This window comes from Thalassophryne amazonica, chromosome 8 (assembly GCF_902500255.1).
Source record: "Thalassophryne amazonica chromosome 8, fThaAma1.1, whole genome shotgun sequence".
NCBI classification, from domain to species: Eukaryota; Metazoa; Chordata; class Actinopteri; order Batrachoidiformes; family Batrachoididae; genus Thalassophryne; species Thalassophryne amazonica.
The window spans coordinates 112,323,481-112,337,739 of NC_047110.1; the positions used below are offsets into that span (position 1 = coordinate 112,323,481).

At 43.0% G+C, this 14,259-nt stretch overlaps 1 protein-coding gene across 3 annotated transcripts in view; it reads right to left on the reverse strand.

Annotated features, from left to right (window-relative positions):
* The window catches only part of LOC117516329 (NT-3 growth factor receptor-like), a 442,081-nt gene that overhangs the window by 76,712 nt on the left and 351,110 nt on the right, over nt 1-14,259 (reverse strand). The gene's annotated exons all lie outside the window — the stretch shown is intronic.

Consider the following 14,259-nt stretch of genomic DNA (forward strand, 5'->3'; position numbering starts at 1 on the left):
CTAGATCTCAGGGACTCCTCACTCGTTTCAGAGTTCTTGTCTGCTCCAGTGATAGAACTGACCCTGTCCGTCTTACTCCTACGTATAAAGGTCAGATGTATGTGGGTATTTCCACCTATTCAAATGATGACTGGTCTGTTGCTTAGCAACAGTAACCACAGCAATCAATTAATTATATAGATGAGGAAGGGATCAAAGAATGTCCAAACACTTATGGACCTGCCAGATTAAAAGTCCCCCTTCTTTCTTCCCTTCCTTCCTTCACAAACATTAAAAATATTGATCAGTCAAGATCAGCGTTCAGTGAGGAGGATGAAAGTTCTCCTAAATCTCACTCAGTTGTCTTTAATGACATTTAATCAAAGACAATTAAAACATGGGTTGCCTAGCAACTGTACTGTCAGAGGTGAAGCGGTCATATAAAACCTCACAAGAACCTTAGATTATAGATATAAAACAGAAATCTTCCAAATGTTTGGCAGGTTTCTGTGAAGAGACTTTGGTGAATTTCTTTCTAATTGCTTGTGACGTTGGAATGAATCGTGATTTGCGTCACAACCCGACCATTTTAGACGTGAACAAAATTACAACAAAACAAACTGAAATTCAGATTAAATGGTTTAGTTGCAAAAATGAGTCTGAAACAGCGTAGCTGGATTGTTTTTGGTCTCAGTAACCGCTCAGTGGATGAACCCTTGGCCGGTCCAGAGGTGGCCGGGAGGAAGCCGGTCTGCCAGTCGCACTGCTAACACACTCACGTTCACACCTACAGGGAATTCCAGCCTCAAATCCACCTGATCTGCATGTCTGCAAACCCAGCGGCACCCTGCAGACCGCCTCAGGATCCAGTATCAGGATCGGGGATCCCTGATCCTCTGAGTGTGTGACAGCTCATTTAGATTTACACCAATTATACGCCTTACACCACGTCGCCGCCCACACACACCTTTAGTTTTTATTTTAAATGTCAATCAGCGCATTAGTGTTAAAATCAGTCGCACAGCGCCCCCTGTGGTCATTGTTAGCACCGACAGTCCTCTGCTGAGCTGTTTCTTCTCCCTCATTAATTTATTGACAAATCAGCGGAGAGAAGCTCTGGAGCTGATTTAACGCAGGATAGAGCGTGACTCTGTCCACAGCAGGCAGGACTCCTAAAGACACCGAGTGAGTCCAGAGCTGGAGACATGTCCACGGACACAGACACAGACACGGCTGGAGCGTCGGTGCTGTAAGATCTGATATTTAACCCTACGGAGGACTTTGGGGAGGGAATTCTTTTTACTGTCATTCTGACAAATCAAGGATTATCTCCAGGGTCCAACGGACCTTCAAAGTCTGTTAATTTAAATAATCCAGAATATTTGTCGCTCAAAGTGACCACACCCCTAATTATGCATACCTTTATCACTTAATATATCCTGAACCAATTATTTAAAAAATAAATAAATAAATATTCATCCCTCATACAGGTCTCATGGGGGGGGGGGCACCTATAGAAGCAACTGTTTTTTGTACCATTTTTTGTTTTTTGAAAGCATTTTTTTGTACTAGAGGCTCCTCCTTGGCAGCCGTCCGTCTGCAGGAGACGATGATGTAGCGTCCAGTTTTTTTTGTTTTTTTTTTGCTTTTTTGTTTTGTTTTGTTTAACACTTTTTGGTTCTTTATCTCAGCCCCAACCAGTCTCAGCAGAAGACTGCCCCTCCCTGAGCCTGGTTCTGCTGGAGGTTTCTTCCTGTTAAAAGGGAGTTTTTCCTTCCCACTGTAGCCAAGTGCTTGCTCATAGGGGGTCGTTTTGACCGTTGGGGTTTTTCATGGTTATTGTATGGCCTTGCCTTGCAATATGGAGCGCCTTGGGGCAACTGTTGGTTGTGATTTGGCGCTATATAAGAAAAAAGTTGATTGATTGATTGATTGACTTTTTCAATTCAATTTTAATGTATTTTATTGCTATAGCGCCAAATCACAACAAAGCAGCCACAAGTAAGGTCTAACCTTACCAACTCCCAGAGCAAGAACACAGGCAACAGTGGGAAGAAAAAAACTCCCTCTGATCATATTGAGGAAGAAACCTCAAGCAGACCAGACTCAGAGGGGTGACCCTCTGCTTGGGCCATGATACAGACACAAATAACAATACAACTACACAGGAAATTTTTGCCTTTTGTTTCTATCTGAACCTGCGTGAATGACTTATCAGTCCAGTGCGTGAGTAACAATCTCTGCTGCATTTGTTGCACATGTGTTGTGATGCCAGCTGAGGCCGCCGCTGTCGCTCTGTCCTCCTCGCTCGTTGCTCAGCGAGGCCTTGGTTTCTCTCCTGCTCAGCTCTCTGTGCACCTGTTCTGACAGTAAGGCACCAGGCTGCACGGTCCTCAGCCAAACGAGTGCCCTCTGCCCTCTAGACACTGTAAACATGTTTATTTCTGCTCTAAATTTGAACATTTTAACATGGGCTTCTACTACCTACTCACTTTTGAAGACAGCTTCAACCGTCCATTCAAGGAACTGCAAATTTTCCTCTTCCAGGTGGGCCTCAAATCTGATGGTCGGGGCATCGAGAAGAACGCACCAGGTGAAATTTCCTTTCCGCTAAGAACAGGAAACTGTGACTACAGTGGGTGTGGCCTAACCAAAACTGAACAATGGAAGGCTGAAACACTGATGAGTGTTGATGTTTACAGACAGCATTTTGACATTACTGCGACCTGGCATTGTGAAGAATATTGCAGTCAGATAATGTGTGGAGCAGATGTACGTGGAGGGTTTTTTGTTTTTGATATCTGTTAAATGTATAAACTCATCAGATGCTGCACAAATATTTACTTGCTGATATAACTTTTACATCTTAATCGTTCTGTAATCTGGGGCTCCAACACATCGGTGCATTTGTTGAGGCTCATTTTCTCTCTCTCTCTCTCTCTCTCTCTCTCTCCGTCTCCGTCTCTCTTCCTTGAATTGTAACATTCATTTTTCTCCTGACCAGAGTTTTTACTTATTCATTTGCTTCGTTTATAATGAGTAAATGTGCTCAGGGATGCAGCGCGTGTCCGGCCTTGATGCGACCTTTCTGCACATTGCATCAGGATGTCTGCGGCGAGCAAAATGTAAGACTCGTAAATATCAGACAGAATCAAATCCAGCACCTGCTGTTTCCCAATAAAGCAAACAACAACTCGGGTTTAGGACCAATTTTGTATGTTGGCTTTCACATAAAAGTGTTAATAATTGGTGGTGAATCAGTGAAGACGAGGAAAAAAAGAAAAAGAGAAACAACATTCCAGGATTTATTTGCTGGTTTTGTGGAACTGATGTTCAGTAACAGTAACATCAAAGTGCGTCACTCGTGGTTGTTGACGCTGGTTTCTCTGGTGATCACTCTAACTGGGAAAAAACAAAAACCTGGGAAAAATCTCCACCAGGCATTTGAGTTTTAAGGGTTTTTTTTTTTTTTTGCGCAGAGCGCAGCATCATCACCGCCTGAAACACAGCACAGTGAAGAAGTCTGCAACCTTCAAATTTTACACATCTTCATTTTTTATGACATCCAGTTATTTAAAAAAAGAATTTAGGGTTCTTTATATTCAAATCCTTTAAATGAACACTGAAAATAATTCAAGGTGTCAAAACCAACCCAGTGGAACAGGCCAGACGAAAGCATCACTTTTACAGCCAGCTTCCTTCAAACAAGACAGGAGATGAACACATGCATACTTTCTCCGAGGTGACTAGAGCAGTTCTACAGCTTCACCATGGAACAGAGGCGAATTTAGTTTAAAAGAAGATGTGAAATTTCAGTAAACATTTGCCAGAAGGCACTTGGGAGCCTCAAGCCGAGTTCTGACCTGTTTGCTTGTAATTAGACTGGCTTTTATCTTGATTACAGATCTTTGATCCTGGGTGTTGAAATTTGATCCAAATGATGGCTTTGATCGTGATTCATAGACCTTTTATCCTGACTGGTGATCTTTGAGCCAGCTCATTAACCTTTGATCTTGACCTTTTCTGGCCATTAATATCATGTTTATTAATCTTTGATCCTGACTGCTTAAGTGTGATGCATAGATCTTTTGTCCTGATTATTGATCTTTCATTCTAATAGCTGAATTTGATGTTGATTGCTGTTCTTTGAACTTACCTTTGATCTACAGTATTTACCTTTGATCCTGATTAATGATGTTTAATTCTGAAGTTTTATTTTATCCCAATTACATAATGATCCTGATCACTGACCTTTGATACAATTTTTGAGCTTTTAATTCAAACTGTAAATCACAATTGTGATTTAATGTTGACCATGATTTATTAACCTTTTACTGATTACTGATCTTTGATCCTGATTGTTGGCCTTTGATACTGACCTGAATAACATACTCTGATATCCTGAATAATGATCTTTGATCCTGATTGTTGGCCTTTGATCCTGACCTGAATAACAAACTCTGATATCCAGAATGATGATCTTTGATCCTGATTGTTGACCTGTGATCCAGACCCGAATAACATTCTCTGATATCTCAATTAAAGATGTTTGACCATGATTGTTGACCTTTGATCTTACCATGAGCAATGACCATTGATATCCTGATGACCAATTTTTGATCCTGATTCTTGTCCTCTAATCCTGACCTGAAGAACAAACTCTGATATCCCGAATGATGATCTTTGATCCTTATAGTTGACCTTTGATCCTGGTCGGAATAGCATACTCTGATATCTCAATTAAAAACCTTTACCTTTGATCCTGCTATGAGCAATAACCTGTGATATCCTGATTACTGGTCTTTGATCCTAAACACTGCCCTTTGATTGTGGTTACAGCACCACAGCAATCACCATGAAGTCCAACAAAAAGGATATCAGTCAGAATTCATCCTTTGATGGAATTCGACACCAGATTCCTTCACTCATTCACTACTCTTCCATAATCTGTTTTTTGCTCATCCTTAAAAATCAGACAAACCGACAGAAAAATGTGGGTGAAAACAGCTCCTCTTTGGCTGCACTAATTAAAGCATGTTTCAAAACCGAAATACAAAATTTGACACAATCCAACATAAAATCAATACAGCCTTTTTTCTGTGTTTGTGCTGTTTTAAAAGCCTTTGTAAGAGATTTTTAAAAGATTAACTTCACAGTTTCAGACTTGTTTGCTTGTGGTTTCAGAGGAACTCGGATGTATTTGTGCACTTTTAGCTGCTCTTTTCTGGAATCGGTTATCGTGCTGCTGCTGTAATTGAATTTGGTCTGCAGGGAACCGTTACAGCTTCATCATTTTTGGACTCTGTAGGCTGCGAGTGCCACGTACAGACGTGCCCTCCGGGGATACCAGGAAGTCAAGATGTGTGCGTTCAGATTCTCAGGTGGACCTGAACGCATCATTGTCATATTAATACAGATGACACAATCAACCCTCAAGCTGTCAGGAAACAAGCAGCGGGCAGGGTCGAGGTGCACAGGTCAAACCCACGGCGCCGACAAAATAAAAAGACTGTCGCCAAAACTCACACACGGGCTGCAGCACAGAGAGGGTTATTTTAGGGAGGTGGGGACAGACTGGTTGTCTGCCTGGGTGGTGGCCATCCAGGGTCCAAGGTGGTTCCGTGGTGTTGTGGACACAGCACTGAACAAAACACCCACTTATGATTGTACAGTTTTACCTTCCTAAATTTAGAATGTCATCTTGCACAACATAAAAAGGAAGTATTTTTATAAATAGATTCAGATTTGCATCAAAAGTCAGCGTGCGTTCAAACCCACAGCTGCTCTGTTTGGTGCAGAAACTAAAGCATTAACATTGCTGCTCGGTTGCATTTCTTATTTCTTTTTATTTATTTATTTATTTTTGCTTGTTTGTGTATTTGTTTTTATTATTTATTTATAATTTATTAATTTATTTATTACTTTATTTTGTTTTTTGCTTGTTAGCATTTTTCCTTGGTTGATTCTTTCTTTCTTTCTTTCTTTCTTTATTGCTCAGTTGCGTCTTTTTGTTTGTTTGTAGGATCTTTACCTCCCCCAACAAAGTTGGAGGAGGTAATGTTTTCACCCTGTTTGTTTGTGTTTGTTTGATTCATTGTTTGATTGTTTGTGAACAGCCTGGAACCCACAATTACTCATATATCGTTATCAATTATTTTTTTAAGGAGGATTGATATCCTGATAGGCAAAATCTAATTCAGTTTACAAGGTCAAAGGTCAAAGTCAGCAAAAATCTTTGAAAATGGGAAAATCCCTATCCTTTAAAATTGAATTAATTTTTAAAAAATTCATAACTCAAAAAAGATCTAATTTCTTTCATATTTGGCAGTGTGATGTAGGATGGTATCCTTTATCTGGATCTGATCCAGATTACAGAGCTTGTGGCCATTTAAATTTATCATTGAAAAGCCCATTTAATGTACATTTTGCATTATATCTCAATCAAAGGTGCCTCAGTCACTCTCATTTTTCTGTTCTGGATTTACCTACACCACCATAACTGGAAGGAGGTTCCTATTTTATGCCTGTTTGTCATCTGGTTATCAGTTGGAAGCCAAGTGCCAAAAAGCAACGGTACACTGTGCACAGCAGAGAAAACAAATGTTCTGTGAAAATTATCTGGAAAAGAATTCAGAAACCCAAAAGTTGAAAAAAAAACTGACACCACCACAAAAATGAAAAGTAACTTCTAACAGGACTTTGACCTTTGAAGGTAAAATTTAGTGAACTGGTAACTAGTGTTGCTGGAGGTTTGCGCTCTATGAGTGCGGTGCTATAATATTTTTTTTCGCTGTTTGCATTGTTTTTTGTGGGGGGGGGGGGGGGGGGGGGTGTTTGTTTTTTCCTCCTTGGTTGGATTTCTTGCTGTTTACATTTTTCACTCACTCATCTTCAACCGCTTACTCCAATTAAGGGTCACAGGGGGCGGAGCCTATCCCAGCAGTCACAGGATGTCAGTCTGTCACAGGACATTTACATGTTTGATTGACTGTATTTTTTGCTTGGCTGTTTTTTTTTTTGTTTTTTTTTTCCGTGGTTGGTCCCGTGGGCTCCTGAATCCTTTATGTTGACTCTCGGCCACACTGAGGCGCTAACATCAGGGTCACAGTTACCCTGGATGGTTTAGTCCTGATGCTTTTTCTTCTCTGCCAGTCTTTTGGTAAACACTTAAAATAATTTTGCGTGTTTTGACATTATCTGGACACATTTCACTGAGGGGTGTTCGAGTCCCTCTGAGGTGTTCTTTGACAGCAAAACAAACTACAACCGTCAGTAAATATTTGGTTTGAATATTTGGTCCGTTGCTTTGTTCTGGGGGGTTTTTGGGGTGGAGGGTGGGGGGCACAGTGAGTTCCAGTCCACTTGGCTCCAGACTGAGTCTCAGGTCAGCCTCGGTGTGCTTGTTTGCTCCACAGCAGAGTCTGAGTACGTGTTCAGAATAAGTCGTCCGCGATTTGACTGAAGCAGTCCTTAGAGTCGGACTCGGCTCTGCTCTGACCCACGGATCATCTGCTCATTCTGGTCTCTCACTTTGACCATGTGACCCTCCTCCATCATCAGCCCCGCACACCGAACCCCTCCCTCTGGGTTCGGAAAATGACTTGGAACATCTGCAGTCATGCAGGAAACGTGAACTCTTCAAGGACATCTTCACCCAATTAGCTTGGATCTGAGATTTTACTGGAACACCACAGATCCTCCTGATTTACTGACGCTCCTCTGGAACCCACACAGACCATAAACCCTCCCCAGGTCTGGACGGACAAAAGACGTCCACCTGCACTTACCACGAACTCACCGTCCACATATGAAGAGTTTGTTTAATAAAACACTATAAAATAATTATTATATTACTACCACCAGCACATGAGTGCATGAGCCAGGAGTCAACTTTGACCTAATCTGTTCCACTTTGGGGGACTAAATGCCAAAATCCAGCCTCAGTGGACTCTGAGCTACACAAACGTATGGTGGCCATCCAGGGTGGCAGCTGTAGCCAGGAAGGGGTCAACATTTAAAAATGCTCCAATCATATTGAAAAGTAAACCCCATTATTTGACTTATTATAGAGATTCCAAACAGGTGTAGTCTGGATTATTCTCTAGGGGTCAAAAGTTAACGTTACTCCAGTTTTGATAAACAGTTATGAAAATTATTTATTGGTCGAGCTAATGGGATTAATAAATGGAATAGTTTTCATGGTGTTGATTGTTTGGTCCCCAAAGTAAAGGTCAAACAAGGTCAATGTCCACTGGATTCTGTGACATGTGACATATGTTACCCTGTAACATGATAACTAAGCATGACAGATGCTGTGAAGTATTCTTTTGTAAAACCAGATTAACTCAAACAGTAAATTGCATGAATTGTTACCAAAATTGAAGCTTAAGCTTTGAAACTTTAACTCTGACCGCTGAACAAATTGAAACGGTCCTTTGTCACCATTTTTGCTGTTTTTACCCTAGTCATAGATAGTCCAAACTATACCTTTTTGGAATCATTACGATCAGACAAATAATGTGGTATAGTTGTCAATATGATTGGAGCATTTTTTTAAATTTGACCCCTGTGAAATTCTTGATTGTCCCCTACCTAGTTATAGCTACCACCCTGGATGTCCATCACTGGTCAATTCCCCAGTCAAAGCTGGTACCCGGTTCCAGCTCGGTGGACAGATCAACTCTCTTGTCCAAAGACAATCTGGGCAGTGTGATCTCAACACTTTAAATGAAACGCCCCTGGAGCCACTGCTGGAGGGAGCAGTGTGTGTGTGTCTGCATCTCTAAGCGCCTTGGGGCAACTGTTTGTTATGATTTGGCGCTATATAAAAAATTGATTGATTGATTGATTGATCTCTGCATTCCAGGACTCGGCGCTGGGACGGAGCTGCAGCTCCTCCACAAAAGCGCTCAAAAACCAGCTTTTGTACTGCGTGAAAACATTCGGCTGGTTGAACGAAGTCAAACGAAAGGCTAACGTTACAAAAACTAAGCAAATCAGTTATTTGCTTAGTTTTTTAATTATCAGCTTGGGACTCCGACGAGGGCGGTTACATCTCCCTTATCTCTGCTCTCTGCTTTAACCTTCAAGTCCCTACTTCACCAGACTGTGAATTCCTCAAATTATACTGGATACTGGATCTATTGGACTACTATTGGATTAACCATGGAATCGATCAGCTGGTCTCATTTTTTCTACAAGAAGGTCAGGACCGGGGGATCCTACCTGCCCAGATGGAACGCATCCTGCAGGCTATGTTCTCGACTCCTGGGGGTCTTGGCGTATTGCATGCTTGGCGCCTTTCTCCGTTGAGGATGTCGAGGATTTATTCATATTTGGTCTTATGGTAGCAGGACTGGTACTTTCTGGCTCACGTGCTGCCCTGATCTATCATAAAATTGGCAAGACGGCGGCATCAAGAACCACGGCCCCTCGCTTGTCCGTCATGATTAATGAGGTGGGTAAGGCAGTGCATTCTCAGACTGTGACGACTCTTGAACTCAGACACAAATTGGATAACATCTTGGACTATGACAATGGACTAATTGCTGTCTGAGGTAACTGGAGTGTAAACGTATTTTCTCCACTGTGAGATCAATAAAGTATATCTCAAATGACAGGCTAACGCTACAAAAACTAAGCAAATAATAAGAAACCGTCAAGAACGACAGCAAAACGCCCTTCGTTCAAATCTTTCGACAGTTTAAAAATCCTGATGAAGCGACTGCTGCAGGACTGAAGCTGAGCGAAGGTTATACGATGCCAATGAAAGTCAAGGAAAGTCCAGACTTCTTGTTTCATTATGGCTTCGTTGCCCTTCGTTAAGTGCCGTGTGACTGGGCCATAAGGCTTAAATTTCTTTGAAGCACACAAAAACATGGGAATTTTGAATAATAATTATGAAATCGTGGAATGGCTTTGCACACTTCCAGAAGTCTTGAGGGGCAGTGGAATCCTGAGCTGGTGTGGTCCACCTCCCAGAGTTTCCAGCTCCCCATACTCGGGTATTTCTTGTTGACTACCAGCTGCATTGACTTTTTGCTCAGTACTGCCACCCACTGTGTCTGAGCACATAACGCACGTGTGTGAAACTGATTTCACTCCGCATTGGACAGCAAGCACTCCAACTCAAAGCACGAGACTTCAGACTACAAACAGGAATATTCCATCTCATCATACGGGACTTTCCAGAGTGAAACTTTAAAGATCCATAATTCTTTGGGAAAGCTACTGACAGAGTCAATAAAAATGGTGCACAATTACTGCTGCACTCACACCTTCATCTCTCTGCTGTCTTCATCACAACCCTTAAATCAGCACGTGACACACACTTTGCATCCTCACACTCGCCGGCAAACACACAACGGGAGTCACACCTGCTCCTGTGACGGCTCATCAGAGGGACAAACGCACACATCCATCACGCTTCCGCGACGCCATGTAATCTCTACCGCTACTGTGACACATCTGGGCCACCATACATCAATGTGACACGCCCACAGGTCTTTGTGCTGCTGCGCACCAGGACTCTCCGCCAACTCCTTTGTTTCAGCAAGAGGTTAAGAGGACTTCCCAAAAAGTCAATCAATCAATCAATCAATTTTTTTATATAGCGCCAAATCACAACAAACAGTTGCCCCAAGGCGCTTTATATTGTAAGGCAAGGCCATACAATAATTATGTAAAACCCCAACGGTCAAAACGACCCCCTGTGAGCAAGCACTTGGCTACAGTGGGAAGGAAAAACTCCCTTTTAACAGGAAGAAACCTCCAGCAGAACCAGGCTCAGGGAGGGGCAGTCTTCTGCTGGGACTGGTTGGGGCTGAGGGAGAGAACCAGGAGAAAGACATGCTGTGGAGGGGAGCAGCAAAGTGAGGAAAGGCCTCAGAAGGCTGATGCGCTCTGCACACCACCATACTGTGATTCATACCAATCAATCACAAATACTTTACTGATCAATATATGCTTCAGGTCATCCACTTGAGGCTTCTTGATTGTTGAGATAAACACAAAAAGTTATTTTTGGATCATTCACCTTGATCTTTGACCAACCTTCTCCAAAATCTAGTCACATCTAGATATCAATCCAGGTAATATTCCAACCAGGTTTGGTCCATTTAGGATTCATGGTTGCTGAGATAAACAACAACAACAACAACAAAAAATAACCTGTGTTTTCAGACCATGATTTCCTTGACCCTAACCTTTGACCAAACTACTCCAAAGACCAATCATCTTTTGATGTTTAAACAAGACGTATTTGAAGGAAATCCGTCCATCTGTTTTTGAGTTATCTTGTCCAGAGACACACATTCGTCTGTGAAAACACGACCCTGCTTTCACCACTTCAACTCATCATCATCATCCAAAATCTGCTTCACCCCCAAACGTTCACTGAAATACATTCAGGTCCTAACTACAAAAAACAACAAAACAGACTATACTGTGAAACTGCAGAAGTTCAAAATTCAATCAGTCAATCAGACTTCATTATTGCCCTCAAAAGACAAAAAAACAAAACAAAAAACCCAACCAAACCCTGAGAGCCTGCCATGTTTCCTGAGGCTGATTAAAGGATTTTATTTTCTTCTTCTTGTTTCTTCTCACGCAGAAAAGCTCCTGTTTCTTTATAAACTCGCTGAGATACACTCGAGCTGAGGACACGTGTAAATTGATAGTGCATCGTTTATTTAGTGTAGAACTCTGTACGCGGTCGCTAAATGACGGCTTATTATTACTTCACCTTTAACTCCGTCTCCGCGGAGCTGAAAGGCCTCATTTCCCAGCAGACTCTCTCTCTCTCAGTACTTTATTGGCTCTCTCGCCCTTTGTGCTCTCTCTATAATCACACTTGCTCTCTCTCCCTCCCTCCCTCCCTACGCCATCCATTTTCGGCGACTGTCGCTCTGTCTCTGTGATGCTAAGCGGCGGAGGCAGGTGGAGCGTTTTCATCACACAGCCCTGAGCACCAGCTCCCCCCCCCCCCCCACCTCCCGCTCACCTGCTCTGGTAATTGGTTTGCTTCTTGGGGGTCCGCAGGTGGGGGGGTGTTGCTGGAGGAGGATGTCACAGAAGCTGACAGCAAAGCGACGCCGTGTAGACAGACAGGGGAAAACAACAAACAAGAAACAATTACACCAGCGGGGTGGCGCTGGCCGGCCCGCAGCCCAGATGACGGTCCAGCTCTCACGTCCGCTCTCACGTCTCCTGGAGACAGCGTCCAGCACGTGTTCAGAGGCGAACAGCCCAAAGCATCTGTTCCAGCAAACTGTATTTGACAGAGTTAGCTGCAGCTGACTGGGTTAGTCTTGAGGCGCAAACACGCTTCAGTGTTCGTACGAGTTCTCACGTCAGGTCTCCTGACTGACCAACAGCTTTCACTGTTTCTCTTCCTCACTCAAATTCCAGCTTTCTAACTTTTCTTCTCCCGTCACTGCCAGGGTCTCAGGTCCATGTCCTGTGTCACCCTAGGTGTCTCCAGATCAATAAAAACACCAGATACAAGCATCTGTGTTTCTCCCCACAAGCTGTCTCACTGTGAATACTGCTTCATCTCTTAAGTCCTGGTCCCGCCAAATAATGAACAGCGAATAATGAACCACAGAGCATGTTTTTTTTGTTTTTTTTTGGTACGAGTCCAGTTATTCAACAATCGTGGGAGAATAGAGGCTCTTAGAGGCAGAATATTCAGCTAACGAGGCTCATCTCTGAGCGTGGTGCTAATTTCAAGAAGTTCATAATTTAGCAACAACAGCGTGGGGCAGTTTGTACATGAGTTACTACGAGGACAAACAAGAGGCATGTGCGTGGTGAGGGCTGTTAAAAGTCCATTATCCAAGCACCTGGCAGCTACCTAATCGCTTCTGGAATCACAGAGGACCGTTTCATCTGGACCCTTTTGTCCATCTCTCTCCTGCTCCATGAAGTGGAGACCATATTTTGGAACAGTTTAGGTAACTATTTTTTATTGTAATACTGTTGTGTGGGCCGCTGAAGAGGAGGTACTGCTGGCCCACCACCACCAGATGGCGCCCTGCTTGAAGTGCGGGCTTCAAGCACGAGAGGGCTTCGGAGCAACCGGGAGTGACAGCTGTCACTCATCATCAGCACCAGCTGTCACTCATCCATAGTTCATCACCACCACCATAAAGGCCGGACTACAACTCCACCTCCCTGCCGAGAAATCAGCCACTAGAGAGGTAATTTTCTCTGCTGAAGTAAAACATTGAGTAATAGTCTGAACTTCTTTGCTACTTTGATACTTGGCACATGTGAGGTACAAAGAGGCACATAGAGGCACCTTAGTAACGAATATGTGATAGATTAAAACGCGTATCATTCTTCAAATTAATCAATCACTCACCCATGCGTGGCTCATTATTCTTGGCTTATTATTCGGTGGGAGGGAGGCTTTACTGACTTCAAACTAAACTGCTCCTCACCTATGTTGGTCTCTTCCATCAGCTCCTCACTTATAGTGGTCTCCTTCCTTAACGCCTAACTGATGGTGATATACATCCTTGGCTCTTCACCTATGGCAGTCAGGAGACTTAGCTTCTCAACAACTGTGGTCTCCTCCATCAGCTCCTCACTGATGGTGGTCTCCTCCATCAGCTTCTCACTGATGGTAGTCTCCTCCATCAGCTTCTCACTTATGGTGGTCTTCCCCCTCAGATTTTCACTTATGGCTCTTTCCTCCTTGAATGTTGTCTTTCCAGTTCTTTCCCAGACCTTCACTGGTCGTGACACCAGATTGATTTTGCTGTAGTTTCCACACTGATGAACATCTCCCTTGTCCTTGGAGTTGGACACATCCCTCTGTTTCTCTGACATCTCTGACTCAGAGATCTTCTGCACCTGTTTCCACATCCTACTGAGTTCCTCTTCTCCTAAACTCTGTGTTCATCTGGTCCAGGTCTCTTCCCAGTCTTCATCTTCTTCGATGTCTCTTTTAAGTCCTTTCTTCTTTTTCTGGTTGTCAGTCTCTGAGTCTTTAATTCTGCCTTTTGGTTTTCTTCATTCAACAGCTTTTCAAAGTGCTGCTTCCATCTTCCTTTGATCTTATCACGTCCACTCATAAGCTCACACTACATCTAAAAGCTCACCTTTGATATTCTAAATCTCGCTCTCTCTCGTCCTTATAATTCTTCTTAGCTCCTCCCCCTGACCTTTTCTCCTCCTGATTCGCCTGCCTATATTCTTCTTCGTCTTCTTGCCTCCCTGATGGCTCGTATTTCTCCAGCGCCTCTTTCTTAACCTTTATTGCATTCTGCACCTCGC